Below are 14,310 nucleotides of genomic sequence, written 5' to 3'. Positions count from 1 at the left end.
CAACTCCCTCTTCCTCTCATATACGTATTCAACTCCCTCTTCCTCTCATATACGTATTCAACTCCCTCTTCCTCTCATATACGTATTCAACTCGCTCTCTCAGATATACATATTCAACTCTTCCTCTCATACACGTATTCAACTCGCTCTTACTCTCATATACATATTCAACTCGCTCTTCCTCTCATATACGTATTCAACTCCCTCTTCCTCTCATATACGTATTCAACTCCCTCTTCCTCTCATATACGTATTCAACTCCCTCTTCCTCTCATATACGTATTCAACTCGCTCTCTCAGATATACATATTCAACTCCCTCTTCCTCTCATACACGTATTCAACTCGCTCTTACTCTCATATACATATTCAACTCGCTCTTACTCTCATATACATATTCAACTCCCTCTTCCTCTAATATACGTATTCAACTCGCTAGTCCTCTCATATACGTATTCAACTCGCTTTTCCTCTCATATACCTATTCAACTCCCTCTTCCTCTCATACAGGTATTCAACTCCCTCTTCCTCTCATACAGGTATTCAACTCCCTCTTCCTATCATATACGTATTCAACTCCCTCTTCCTCTCATATACGTATTCAACTCCCTCTTCCTCTCATATACGTATTCAACTCGCTCTTCCTCTCATATACGTATTCAACTCCCTCTTCCTCTCATATACGTATTCAACTCCCTCTTCCTCTCATATACGTATTCAACTCGCTCTTCCTCTCATATACGTATTCAACTCCCTCTTCCTCTCATATACGTATTCAACTCGCTCTCTCAGATATACATATTCAACTCCCTCTTCCTCTCATACACGTATTCAACTCGCTCTTACTCTCATATACATATTCAACTCGCTCTTCCTCTCATATACGTATTCAACTCGCTCTTCCTCTCATATACGTATTCAACTCCCTCTTCCTCTCATGTACGTATTCAACTCGCTCTTCCTCTCATGTACGTATTCAACTCCCTCTTCCTCTCATACAGGTATTCAACTCGCTCTTCCTCTCATATACGTATTCAACTCCCTCTTCCTCTAATATACGTATTCAACTCGCTAGTCCTCTCATATACGTATTCAACTCGCTTTTCCTCTCATATACCTATTCAACTCCCTCTTCCTCTCATACAGGTATTCAACTCCCTCTTCCTCTCATATACGTATTCAACTCCCTCTTCCTCTCATATACATATTCAACTCCCTCTTCCTCTCATATACGTATTCAACTCGCTCTCTCAGATATACATATTCAACTCTTCCTCTCATACACGTATTCAACTCGCTCTTACTCTCATATACATATTCAACTCGCTCTTCCTCTCATATACGTATTCAACTCGCTCTTCCTCTCATATACGTATTCAACTCCCTCTTCCTCTCATATACGTATTCAACTCCCTCTTCCTCTCATATACGTATTCAACTCCCTCTTCCTCTCATATACGTATTCAACTCGCTCTCTCAGATATACCTATTCAACTCCCTCTTCCTCTCATACAGGTATTCAACTCCCTCTTCCTCTCATATACGTATTCAACTCCCTCTTCCTCTCATATACGTATTCAACTCGCTCTCTCAGATATACATATTCAACTCTTCCTCTCATATACGTATTCAACTCCCTCTTCCTCTCATATACCTATTCAACTCCCTCTTCCTCTCATACAGGTATTCAACTCGCTCGTCCTCTCATACATATTCAACTCCCTCTTCCTCTCATATACGTATTCAACTCCCTCTTCCTCTAATATACGTATTCAACTCGCTAGTCCTCTCATATACGTATTCAACTCGCTTTTCCTCTCATATACCTATTCAACTCCCTCTTCCTCTCATACAGGTATTCAATTCGCTCGTCCTCTCATACATATTCAACTCCCTCTTCCTCTCATATACGTATTCAACTCCCTCTTCCTCTAATATACGTATTCAACTCGCTAGTCCTCTCATATACGTATTCAACTCGCTTTTCCTCTCATATACCTATTCAACTCCCTCTTCCTCTCATACAGGTATTCAACTCGCTCATCCTCTCATACATATTCAACTCCCTCTTCCTCTCATATACGTATTCAACTCCCTCTTCCTCTCATATACGTATTCAACTCCCTCTTCCTCTAAAATACGTATTCAACTCGCTAGTCCTCTCATATACGTATTCAACTCGCTTTTCCTCTCATATACCTATTCAACTCCCTCTTCCTCTCATACAGGTATTCAACTCCCTCTTCCTCTCATACAGGTATTCAACTCCCTCTTCCTATCATATACGTATTCAACTCCCTCTTCCTCTCATATACGTATTCAACTCCCTCTTCCTCTCATATACGTATTCAACTCGCTCTCTCAGATATACATATTCAACTCCCTCTTCCTCTCATACACGTATTCAACTCGCTCTTACTCTCATATACATATTCAACTCGCTCTTCCTCTCATATACGTATTCAACTCGCTCTTCCTCTCATATACGTATTCAACTCCCTCTTCCTCTCATGTACGTATTCAACTCGCTCTTCCTCTCATGTACGTATTCAACTCCCTCTTCCTCTCATACAGGTATTCAACTCGCTCTTCCTCTCATATACGTATTCAACTCCCTCTTCCTCTAATATACGTATTCAACTCGCTAGTCCTCTCATATACGTATTCAACTCGCTTTTCCTCTCATATACCTATTCAACTCCCTCTTCCTCTCATACAGGTATTCAACTCCCTCTTCCTCTCATATACGTATTCAACTCCCTCTTCCTCTCATATACGTATTCAACTCCCTCTTCCTCTCATATACGTATTCAACTCGCTCTCTCAGATATACATATTCAACTCTTCCTCTCATACACGTATTCAACTCGCTCTTACTCTCATATACATATTCAACTCGCTCTTCCTCTCATATACGTATTCAACTCGCTCTTCCTCTCATATACGTATTCAACTCCCTCTTCCTCTCATATACGTATTCAACTCCCTCTTCCTCTCATATACGTATTCAACTCCCTCTTCCTCTCATATACGTATTCAACTCGCTCTCTCAGATATACATATTCAACTCCCTCTTCCTCTCATACACGTATTCAACTCGCTCTTACTCTCATATACATATTCAACTCGCTCTTACTCTCATATACATATTCAACTCCCTCTTCCTCTAATATACGTATTCAACTCGCTAGTCCTCTCATATACGTATTCAACTCGCTTTTCCTCTCATATACCTATTCAACTCCCTCTTCCTCTCATACAGGTATTCAACTCCCTCTTCCTCTCATACAGGTATTCAACTCCCTCTTCCTATCATATACGTATTCAACTCCCTCTTCCTCTCATATACGTATTCAACTCCCTCTTCCTCTCATATACGTATTCAACTCGCTCTTCCTCTCATATACGTATTCAACTCGCTCTTCCTCTCATATACGTATTCAACTCCCTCTTCCTATCATATACGTATTCAACTCCCTCTTCCTCTCATATACGTATTCAACTCCCTCTTCCTCTCATATACGTATTCAACTCGCTCTTCCTCTCATATACGTATTCAACTCCCTCTTCCTCTCATATACGTATTCAACTCCCTCTTCCTCTCATATACGTATTCAACTCGCTCTTCCTCTCATATACGTATTCAACTCCCTCTTCCTCTCATATACGTATTCAACTCGCTCTCTCAGATATACATATTCAACTCCCTCTTCCTCTCATACACGTATTCAACTCGCTCTTACTCTCATATACATATTCAACTCGCTCTTCCTCTCATATACGTATTCAACTCGCTCTTCCTCTCATATACGTATTCAACTCCCTCTTCCTCTCATGTACGTATTCAACTCGCTCTTCCTCTCATGTACGTATTCAACTCCCTCTTCCTCTCATACAGGTATTCAACTCGCTCTTCCTCTCATATACGTATTCAACTCCCTCTTCCTCTAATATACGTATTCAACTCGCTAGTCCTCTCATATACGTATTCAACTCGCTTTTCCTCTCATATACCTATTCAACTCCCTCTTCCTCTCATACAGGTATTCAACTCCCTCTTCCTCTCATATACGTATTCAACTCCCTCTTCCTCTCATATACGTATTCAACTCCCTCTTCCTCTCATATACGTATTCAACTCGCTCTCTCAGATATACATATTCAACTCTTCCTCTCATACACGTATTCAACTCGCTCTTACTCTCATATACATATTCAACTCGCTCTTCCTCTCATATACGTATTCAACTCGCTCTTCCTCTCATATACGTATTCAACTCCCTCTTCCTCTCATATACGTATTCAACTCCCTCTTCCTCTCATATACGTATTCAACTCCCTCTTCCTCTCATATACGTATTCAACTCGCTCTCTCAGATATACATATTCAACTCCCTCTTCCTCTCATACACGTATTCAACTCGCTCTTACTCTCATATACATATTCAACTCGCTCTTACTCTCATATACATATTCAACTCCCTCTTCCTCTAATATACGTATTCAACTCGCTAGTCCTCTCATATACGTATTCAACTCGCTTTTCCTCTCATATACCTATTCAACTCCCTCTTCCTCTCATACAGGTATTCAACTCCCTCTTCCTCTCATACAGGTATTCAACTCCCTCTTCCTATCATATACGTATTCAACTCCCTCTTCCTCTCATATACGTATTCAACTCCCTCTTCCTCTCATATACGTATTCAACTCGCTCTTCCTCTCATATACGTATTCAACTCGCTCTTCCTCTCATATACGTATTCAACTCCCTCTTCCTATCATATACGTATTCAACTCCCTCTTCCTCTCATATACGTATTCAACTCCCTCTTCCTCTCATATACGTATTCAACTCGCTCTTCCTCTCATATACGTATTCAACTCCCTCTTCCTCTCATATACGTATTCAACTCGCTCTTCCTCTCATATACGTATTCAACTCCCTCTTCCTCTCATATACGTATTCAACTCGCTCTTCCTCTCATATACGTATTCAACTCCCTCTTCCTCTCATATACATATTCAACTCCCTCTTCCTCTCATACACGTATTCAACTCGCTCTTACTCTCATATACATATTCAACTCGCTCTTCCTCTCATATACGTATTCAACTCCCTCTTCCTCTCATATACGTATTCAACTCCCTCTTCCTCTCATGTACGTATTCAACTCGCTCTTCCTCTCATGTACGTATTCAACTCCCTCTTCCTCTCATACAGGTATTCAACTCGCTCTTCCTCTCATATACGTATTCAACTCGCTCTTCCTCTCATATACGTATTCAACTCCCTCTTCCTCTCATACAGGTATTCAACTCGCTAGTCCTCTCATATACGTATTCAACTCGCTTTTCCTCTCATGTACGTATTCAACTCGCTCTTCCCCTCATGTACGTATTCAACTCGCTCTTCCTCTCATGTACGTATTCAACTCCCTCTTCCTCTCATACAGGTATTCAACTCGCTAGTCCTCTCATATACGTATTCAACTCGCTTTTCCTCTCATGTACGTATTCAACTCGCTCTTCCCCTCATGTACGTATTCAACTCGCTCTTCCTCTCATATACGTATTCAACTCCCTCTTCCTCTCATACAGGTATTCAACTCGCTAGTCCTCTCATATACGTATTCAACTCCCTCTTCCTCTCATATACGTATTCAACTCCCTCTTCCTCTCATATACGTATTCAACTCGCTCTTCCTCTCATATACGTATTCAACTCCCTCTTCCTCTCATACAGGTATTCAACTCGCTAGTCCTCTCATATACGTATTCAACTCGCTCTTCCTCTCATATACGTATTCAACTCGCTCTTCCTCTCATATACGTATTCAACTCCCTCTTCCTCTCATACAGGTATTCAACTCGCTCATCCTCTCATATACGTATTCAACTCCCTCTTCCTCTCATATACGTATTCAACTCCCTCTTCCTCTCATATACGTATTCAACTCCCTCTTCCTCTCATATACGTATTCAACTCGCTCTTCCTCTCAGATACGTATTCAACTCGCTCTTCCTCTCAGATACGTATTCAACTCGCTCTTCCTCTCAGATACGTATTCAACTCGCTCTTCCTCTCATACGTATTCAACTCCCTCTTCCTCTCAGATACGTATTCAACTCCCTCTTCCTCTCAGATACGTATTCAACTCGCTCTCTCAGAAATACGTATTCAACTCGCTCTTCCTCTCATATACGTATTCAACTCCCTCTTCCTCTCATATGTACTCAACTCCCTCTTCCTCTCATACGTATTCAACTCCCGCTCTCTCTCTCTCACACACACGTATTCAACTCCCGCTCTCTCTCTCTCACACACACGTATTCAACTCCCGCTCTCTCTCTCTCTCTCTCTCTCTCTCTCTCTCTCTCACACACGTATTCAACTCCCGCTCTCTCTCTCTCTCTCACACTTATTCAACTCCCGCTCTCTCTCACACACGTATTCAACTCCCGCTCTCTCTCTCACAAGTATTCAACTCCCGCTCTCTCTCTCTCTCTCTCTCTCACACACGTATTCAACTCCCGCTCTCTCTCTCTCACACGTATTCAACTCCCGCTCTCTCTCTCTCACACATGTATTCAACTCCCGCTCTCTCTCTCTCTCTCACACGTATTCAACTCCCGCTCTCTCTCTCTCACGTATTCAACTCCCGCTCTCTCTCTCTCTCACGTATTCAACTCCCGCTCTCTCTCTCACACACACGTATTCAACTCCCGCTCTCTCTCTCTCTCTCACACACATGTATTCAACTCCCGCTCTCTCTCTCTCTCACACATGTATTCAACTCCCGCTCTCTCTCTCTCTCACGCGTATTCAACTCCCGCTCTCTCTCTCACACATGTATTCAACTCCCGCTCTCTCTCTCTCTCTCACACGTATTCAACTCCCGCTCTCTCTCTCACACACACGTATTCAACTCCCGCTCTCTCTCTCTCTCTCTCACACACATGTATTCAACTCCCGCTCTCTCTCTCACACGTATTCAACTCCCGCTCTCTCTCACACACATGTATTCAACTCCCGCTCTCTCTCTCACACGTATTCAACTCCCGCTCTCTCTCTCACACGTATTCAACTCCCGCTCTCTCTCTCTCTCACACGTATTCAACTCCCGCTCTCTCTCTCTCTCACACGTATTCAACTCCCGCTCTCTCTCTCTCACACGTATTCAACTCCCGCTCTCTCTCTCTCACACACGTATTCAACTCCCGCTCTCTCTCTCTCACACACGTATTCAACTCCCGCTCTCTCTCTCTCACACACGTATTCAACTCCCGCTCTCTCTCTCTCACACACGTATTCAACTCCCGCTCTCTCTCTCTCACACACGTATTCAACTCCCGCTCTCTCTCTCTCACACACGTATTCAACTCCCGCTCTCTCTCTCTCACACACGTATTCAACTCCCGCTCTCTCTCTCTCACACACGTATTCAACTCCCGCTCTCTCTCACACACATGTATTCAACTCCCGCTCTCTCTCTCACACGTATTCAACTCCCGCTCTCTCTCTCTCTCACACGTATTCAACTCCCGCTCTCTCTCACACACGTATTCAACTCCCGCTCTCTCTCTCTCACACACACGTATTCAACTCCCGCTCGCGCTCTCTCTCTCACACACACGTATTCAACTCCCGCTCGCGCTCTCTCACACGTATTCAACTCCCGCTCGCTCTCTCTCTCTCACACGTATTCAACTCCCGCTCGCTCTCTCTCTCTCTCACACGTATTCAACTGCCGCTCTCTCCCTCTCACACGTATTCAACTCCCGCTCTCTCCCTCTCACACGTATTCAACTCCCGCTCTCTCCCTCTCACACGTATTCAACTCCCGCTCTCTCTCTCACACACACGTATTCAACTCCCGCTCTCTCTCTCACACACGTATTCAACTCCCGCTCGCTCTCTCTCTCACACGTATTCAACTCCCGCTCTCTCTCTCTCTCTCTCTCTCTCTCACACGTATTCAACTCCCGCTCTCTCTCTCTCTCTCTCTCACATGTATTCAACTCCCGCTCTCTCTCTCTCTCTCTCTCTCTCTCACGTATTCAACTCCCGCTCTCTCTCTCTCTCTCACACGTATTCAACTCCCGCTCGCTCTCTCTCTCTCTCACACGTATTCAACTCCCGCTCGCTCCCTCTCACACGTATTCAACTCCCGCTCGCTCCCTCTCACACGTATTCAACTCCCGCTCGCTCCCTCTCTCACACGTATTCAACGCCCTCTCTCTCTCACACGTATTCAACTCCCTCTCTCTCTCTCACACGTATTCAACTCCCGCTCGCTCCCTCTCTCACACGTATTCAACTGCCGCTCTCTCCCTCTCACACGTATTCAACTGCCGCTCTCTCCCTCTCACACGTATTCAACTCCCGCTCTCTCCCTCTCACACGTATTCAACTCCCGCTCTCTCCCTCTCACACGTATTCAACTCCCGCTCTCTCTCTCACGCTCTCTCCCTCACGCACCTCCCTCTCTCACGCACACACGCGTTCAACTCCCTCCCTCCCTCGCGCTCGCGTTCAACTCCCTCCCTCGCGCGCGCTCGCGTTCAACTCCCTCCCTCGCGCGCGCTCGCGTTCAACTCCCTCCCTCGCGCGCGCGCTCGCGTTCAACTCCCTCCCTCGCGCGCGCGCTCGTTCAACTCCCTCCCTCGCGCGCGCGCTCGTTCAACTCCCTCCCTCGCGCGCGCTCGTTCAACTCCCTCCCTCGCGCGCGCTCGTTCAACTCCCTCCCTCGCGCGCGCTCGTTCAACTCCCTCCCTCGCGCGCGCTCGTTCAACTCCCTCCCTCGCGCGCGCTCGTTCAACTCCCTCCCTCGCGCGCGCTCGTTCAACTCCCTCCCTCGCGCGCGCTCGTTCAACTCCCTCCCTCGCGCGCGCTCGTTCAACTCCCTCCCTCGCGCGCGCTCGTTCAACTCCCTCCCTCGCGCGCGCTCGTTCAACTCCCTCCCTCGCGCTTGCACGTTCAACTCCCTCCCTCACGCACGCATGTTCAACTCCCTCCCTCCCTCACGCACGCGTTCAACTACCTCCCTCACGCAGCTCCCTCTCTCACGCACGCGTTCATGTCCCTCTCTCACGCACGCACGCGTTCAACTCCCTCCCTCCCGCACGCACGCACGCGTTCAACTCCCTCCCTCCCGCACTCCCTCCCTCACGCGTTCGACTCCCTCCCGCACGCGTTCGACTCCCTCCCGCACACGTTCGACTCCCTCCCTCACGCACGCACGCGTTCGACTCCCTCACGCACACACGCACGCGTTTAATTCCCTCTCTCACGCGTTCAAGTCCTTCACTCACGCACGCGTCCAACTCCTTCACTCACGCACGCGTTCGACTCCCCCCCGCCCACCCGCGTTCGACTCCCCCCCACGCACGTGCCCGTTCGACTCCCTCTCTCCCGCGCCCGTTCGACTCCCTCCCTCACACACGCACGCGTTCGACTCCCTCCCAAACGCGTTCAAGTCCTTCACTCGCGCGCCCCCGTTCGACTCCCTCCCTCGCACGCGCGCGCGCCCCCGTTCGACTCCCTCCCTCGCACGCCCGTTTGACTCCCTCCCTCGCACGCCCGTTCGACTCCCTCCCTCGCACGCCCGTTCGACTCCCTCCCTCGCACGCCCGTTCGACTCCCTCCCTCGCACGCCCGTTCGACTCCCTCCCTCGCACGCCCGTTCGACTCCCTCCCTCGCACGCCCGTTCGACTCCCTCCCTCGCACGCGCGTTCGACTCCCTCCCTCGCACGCGCGTTCGACTCCCTCCCTCGCACGCGCGTTCGACTCCCTCCCTCGCACGCGCGTTCGACTCCCTCCCTCGCACGCGCGCGCCCGTTCGACTCCCTCCCTCGCGTGCGCACGCTCATTCAACTCCCTCCCTCACGCACCTCCCTCTCTCACGCACGCATTCATCTCCCTCTCTCATGCACGCGTTCAACTACCTCCCTCACGCAGCTCCCTCTCTCACGCACGCACGCGTTCAACTCCCTCCCTCCCGCACGCGTTCAACTCCCTCCCGCACACGTTCGACTCCCTACCTCACGCACGCACGCACGCGTTCGACTCCCTCCCGCACACACACGCGTTCAATTCCCTCTCTCACGCATTCAAGTCCTTCACTCACACACGCGTTCAACTCCTTCACTCACGCACGTACGCACGCACTCAACTCCCTCCCGCCCGCCCACACGCACGCGTTCAATTCCCTCTCTCACGCATTCAAGTCCTTCACTCACACACGCGTTCAACTCCTTCACTCACGCACGTACGCACGCACTCAACTCCCTCCCGCCCGCCCACGTTCGACTCCCCCCTCACGCACGTGCCCGTTCGACTCCCTCGCGCGCGCGCGCCCCTTCGACTCCCTCCCTCGCGCGCGCGCGCCCCTTCGACTCCCTCCCTCGCGCGCGCGCGCCCCTTCGACTCCCTCCCTCGCGCGCGCGCGCCCCTTCGACTCCCTCCCTCGCGCGCGCGCGCCCCTTCGACTCCCTCCCTCGCGCGCGCGCGCCCCTTCGACTCCCTCCCTCGCGCGCGCGCGCGCCCCTTCGACTCCCTCCCTCGCGCGCGCGCGCGCCCCTTCGACTCCCTCCCTCGCGCGCGCGCGCCCCTTCGACTCCCTCCCTCGCGCGCGCGCCCCTTCGACTCCCTCCCTCGCGCGCGCCCCTTCGACTCCCTCCCTCGGTCGCGCGCGCGCCCCTTCGACTCCCTCCCTCGGTCGCGCACGCGCTCATTCAACTACTGCTCTCTTTCATATATTCAACACTCATATGCTCTCTCTCTCTCTCTCTCTCTCTCCCCCCCCTCGTGTCATTAGAGGGTCATAAAGAGCAGAAGGAGGAAATCCTGGACTAACACGCACTCCTTCACACCCATTTCAGCTTTGTGTCCGGTCCTGTGCTAAGAGCGTTAGTCGGGACAGCGACAGGAAATCAGCATTAACGTAAATACACTGAATGGCACATCACTCACGAGTTTAGGGGCGATAGAACTGCATGAAACCGTGCCAACAAACTACAACGTCTCTAATAAACACCTGTGAAGCCTAAAATCTTCATATGAACCACACAGGCAGCACATGAGAGCTCAATTAACACTACTGACATTTATACACAACACAGAACACACACAGACGATGGAGCACAGACCCACACATTCACACCACACTGGAGAGACGATACTCGACAGAGGGGCTTTCACTGCTCTGCCTTTCACATTTAATAACACATCATTAGGGTTTTTTCAGGAATATAAGCCCAATTCCAACAAGAGAAATGTCTTCAAGAATGTCAATACATTAAAACTACTTTTGGCCCAATAAATTAAATTCTATTATTTTCTTTAAAAAAATTTTGTAAAAAAAAAAATCCTACAATGATTATTCCTGTAATAAATAAAATAATTTTTATAGATGTATCCATCATTCCTATAAAACATCTCATTCCTGCACTGCATAATTATGTCTTATAATACACAGGGCCAAATTGCTCAATTCTGATTGGTCAATCAAGGAGGGCTTTTTTTCCTTAACACAGGGCCGTATTTCTGAAATGCTATTGGCTAGTTCGTTGCTTGGTTACGGTTAGAAAAATTAGCAAATTTTGTCAACAAAATGGCTGACTCTGCTGACTCAGCAATGCCGCGTTCCGCTAGTCTGGCTAACGCGACTGCAAAGCTCTCCGAGCTATTGGTCTGGCCAAGATATTAAGCCCAACCATTTCCCAGAGCCCGTGGTTGACCCGCCTCCCTGAAATGCCTCAGTTTGCTACTGGTCGAAGCCAGAAAAGGCTGTGACGAAGCTTAAACCAATCACATCACTCTTTCCTCTGACGTATGCGACACGACGGGGCTAACTGGTAGATTAAACTCTTACCGAAGCCGGTCGGGAGCAAGGCGAAAACGTCCTTCCTTTCAATAAATACCCCCAGGGCTGCTCTTTGCTCCGTTTTCAATTAGAACTTCCCGTTGAATGCTTTCAATACAGCATCTATGCATAATAGATGCGGAAGCGTGAATTAAGCGCTTCCGGCATAGATTCTGTAAACAATCTATGGCTTCCGGTCGCAGTTCTACTACGTCAGTGCCTTGAACACGCCTCTACCCAGGGCCGTTGGAGATGCTCAAAGTTGATTGGTTCCTGATTTTTCGGGAGCTTGGAAGAGCTGTAGATAGCTTGCCTGGCCAGACTAAGCTCGCAACAGGCCCTCATGTTGCGTCACGCTTAGGATGGGCGGGCCCAGGCTAGCGTTTCGCTATATTTGACGAAGAAATGATAAACCAGTTGAAAACTGCAAGTGAAAATACCAAAAAAAAGTATGAATTTTTGGCTCTCCGTGTTTAAGAAATGGGCCGCAGAAAAACAAATAAACGACTCTCTAGTGGCGTATGAATGCTGCGAGTTAGACAAGGTGCTATCGCAGTTTTATGCAGAAGTGAGGAAAGAAAACGGGAAAACTACAAACCAGACTAAATTAATGCAGGCAGCACTGGATCGGCATCTGAGACAAGAGAAATATCCGGGATTAATCCTGAAAGACGTTACTTTTCAAGAATCACGAAAAGTCCTTGAGGGAAAAGCGAGAGATTTGCGAAAACAAGGAATGCTTTAGAAACTGATTCAAACGTGCAAGATAATGACAAATGTCGTGAACTTGAATGGCTTCTGCAGTACGAATTTGGCCCGATATATTATAAACAAGTAATCGTACGGTTCCTCGTAAAATTAAGGATCAATTTCACTCGTGATTTTCAAAACCTTGAACTCACTCATGAAATTAATCCTTAATTTTACTCGGCCCCATACGATTACCTATACTAACCAATAAACTGAAATAAAGAATAATAAGCTCTGAAAATATTAACATTATCTCAAATTATTAGTTGTGTAAAATGAGAAATTAACAATCTTAAATAAAGGGTAAATATCTCTATACAAATAACTATTACCTCGTGTAAAATAGCAAAAAACGTACATGTTGTTAATCCATCTAATCTGTAAATATGTCAAATAGGGTGTTCACACGGCACATATTTGCATCGATGCTGCACCGATGTATTTTGTTGCGATATATCTTACACCGGTGTAAATTTTGCGCAGCGTTCACACGTCACAACCCTGCTTACTAGAGAGAAGCATGTTAGCACCGGTGCAGCCCCACTTGCGTTCACACGGCAGTTTCTGCGACCGTAGCAAAAACTATTACTATCATTTCCTTTGATAGTAATAAAGTTTTGATATTTCCTTTTATTACTATCATTTCCGATAGTAATAATGCGGAAATGAAATATGCGCATGCGTGAAACTGTACTTCTTTTTCCCGGTTGTCATGGCATCACCAAGCGCCGGGAAAACAACGTGGATGAAGACACCAGTGTTGCCAGATATTGCTGACGTTTTCCAGCCCAAAATATGTTCAAATCCGTCAAAATGCACTTAAAACTGCCAAATCTGGCAACACTGGAAGACACGCAGTTCTGTTGTTGTTGATATTCGCCATTTTGGAAGCGCAAAATACCAGGGTGCAAATTATGCAATGCCCGTATGTAATCAACTCTCCTCACGCGTAGCGAGTCTACCCCGTAGCGTTCAGACGTCCCATTTTATATCGGTGCTGCCCCGCAAACTAGCATTTACTCCGGAGTAAATTTCTTAAACCACCTCCCGAGCAGGGTTAGATTTGCACCGGTTTAAGCAGCTTTCAGGGGCTACACCGGTATAACTTTGTACCGTGTGAACGCTCTACCGGGGCAGCCCCGGTGATACACCGGAGTAAAAGTTGCCGTGTGAACACCCCTAAAGTAATACCAAGTAAACGAACAAAAACGCAAAATGACGTGTCATTTTATTCCTGTTGTCTCTTTACGGAAAATGGAGATTTAAAAAAATATATATTTTAATAATCTTTTTAAAGGTATTTTAAATAAGAAAAAAATAGATAGAAAAATTAATAAATAAATATTAATTAAAAATGGAAAATTACTAAGACATCTATTATATACACGTAATAAATTATTATAATTATACAACTCTCCTAAATAATCCTTATTCATATAAAATATTTTCAATTATACATCCTTAAATTTTGTATTTAATTGTGTAATTATGTCGGATTTAGAAAACAAAAGATATACAGATGGATAAACTAAAATTCTGACAATAACAGTAGCGCTATTTATCCCGAGGTATTCATTTTATTAAATAGGAGCCATTTTAATATTTTAATCATCACTGGTCTTATTCCTGTAATGTGTAATTATGTTAAATAAACAAGTAAACAAAAATCCGTCAAAAGCAGGATAATTACTCA

General features: G+C 46.9%; 1 protein-coding gene across 2 annotated transcripts in view; it reads right to left on the bottom strand.

Annotated features, from left to right (window-relative positions):
• Positions 1–14,310, bottom strand: part of nckap1 (NCK-associated protein 1) — a 196,515-nt gene that overhangs the window by 181,192 nt on the left and 1,013 nt on the right. The gene's annotated exons all lie outside the window — the stretch shown is intronic.

This window comes from Neoarius graeffei, chromosome 9 (assembly GCF_027579695.1).
Source record: "Neoarius graeffei isolate fNeoGra1 chromosome 9, fNeoGra1.pri, whole genome shotgun sequence".
NCBI lineage: Eukaryota > Metazoa > Chordata > Actinopteri > Siluriformes > Ariidae > Neoarius > Neoarius graeffei.
The sequence above is the reverse complement of the archived record's forward strand: the minus strand, read 5'-3'. Positions and strand labels throughout refer to the sequence as shown.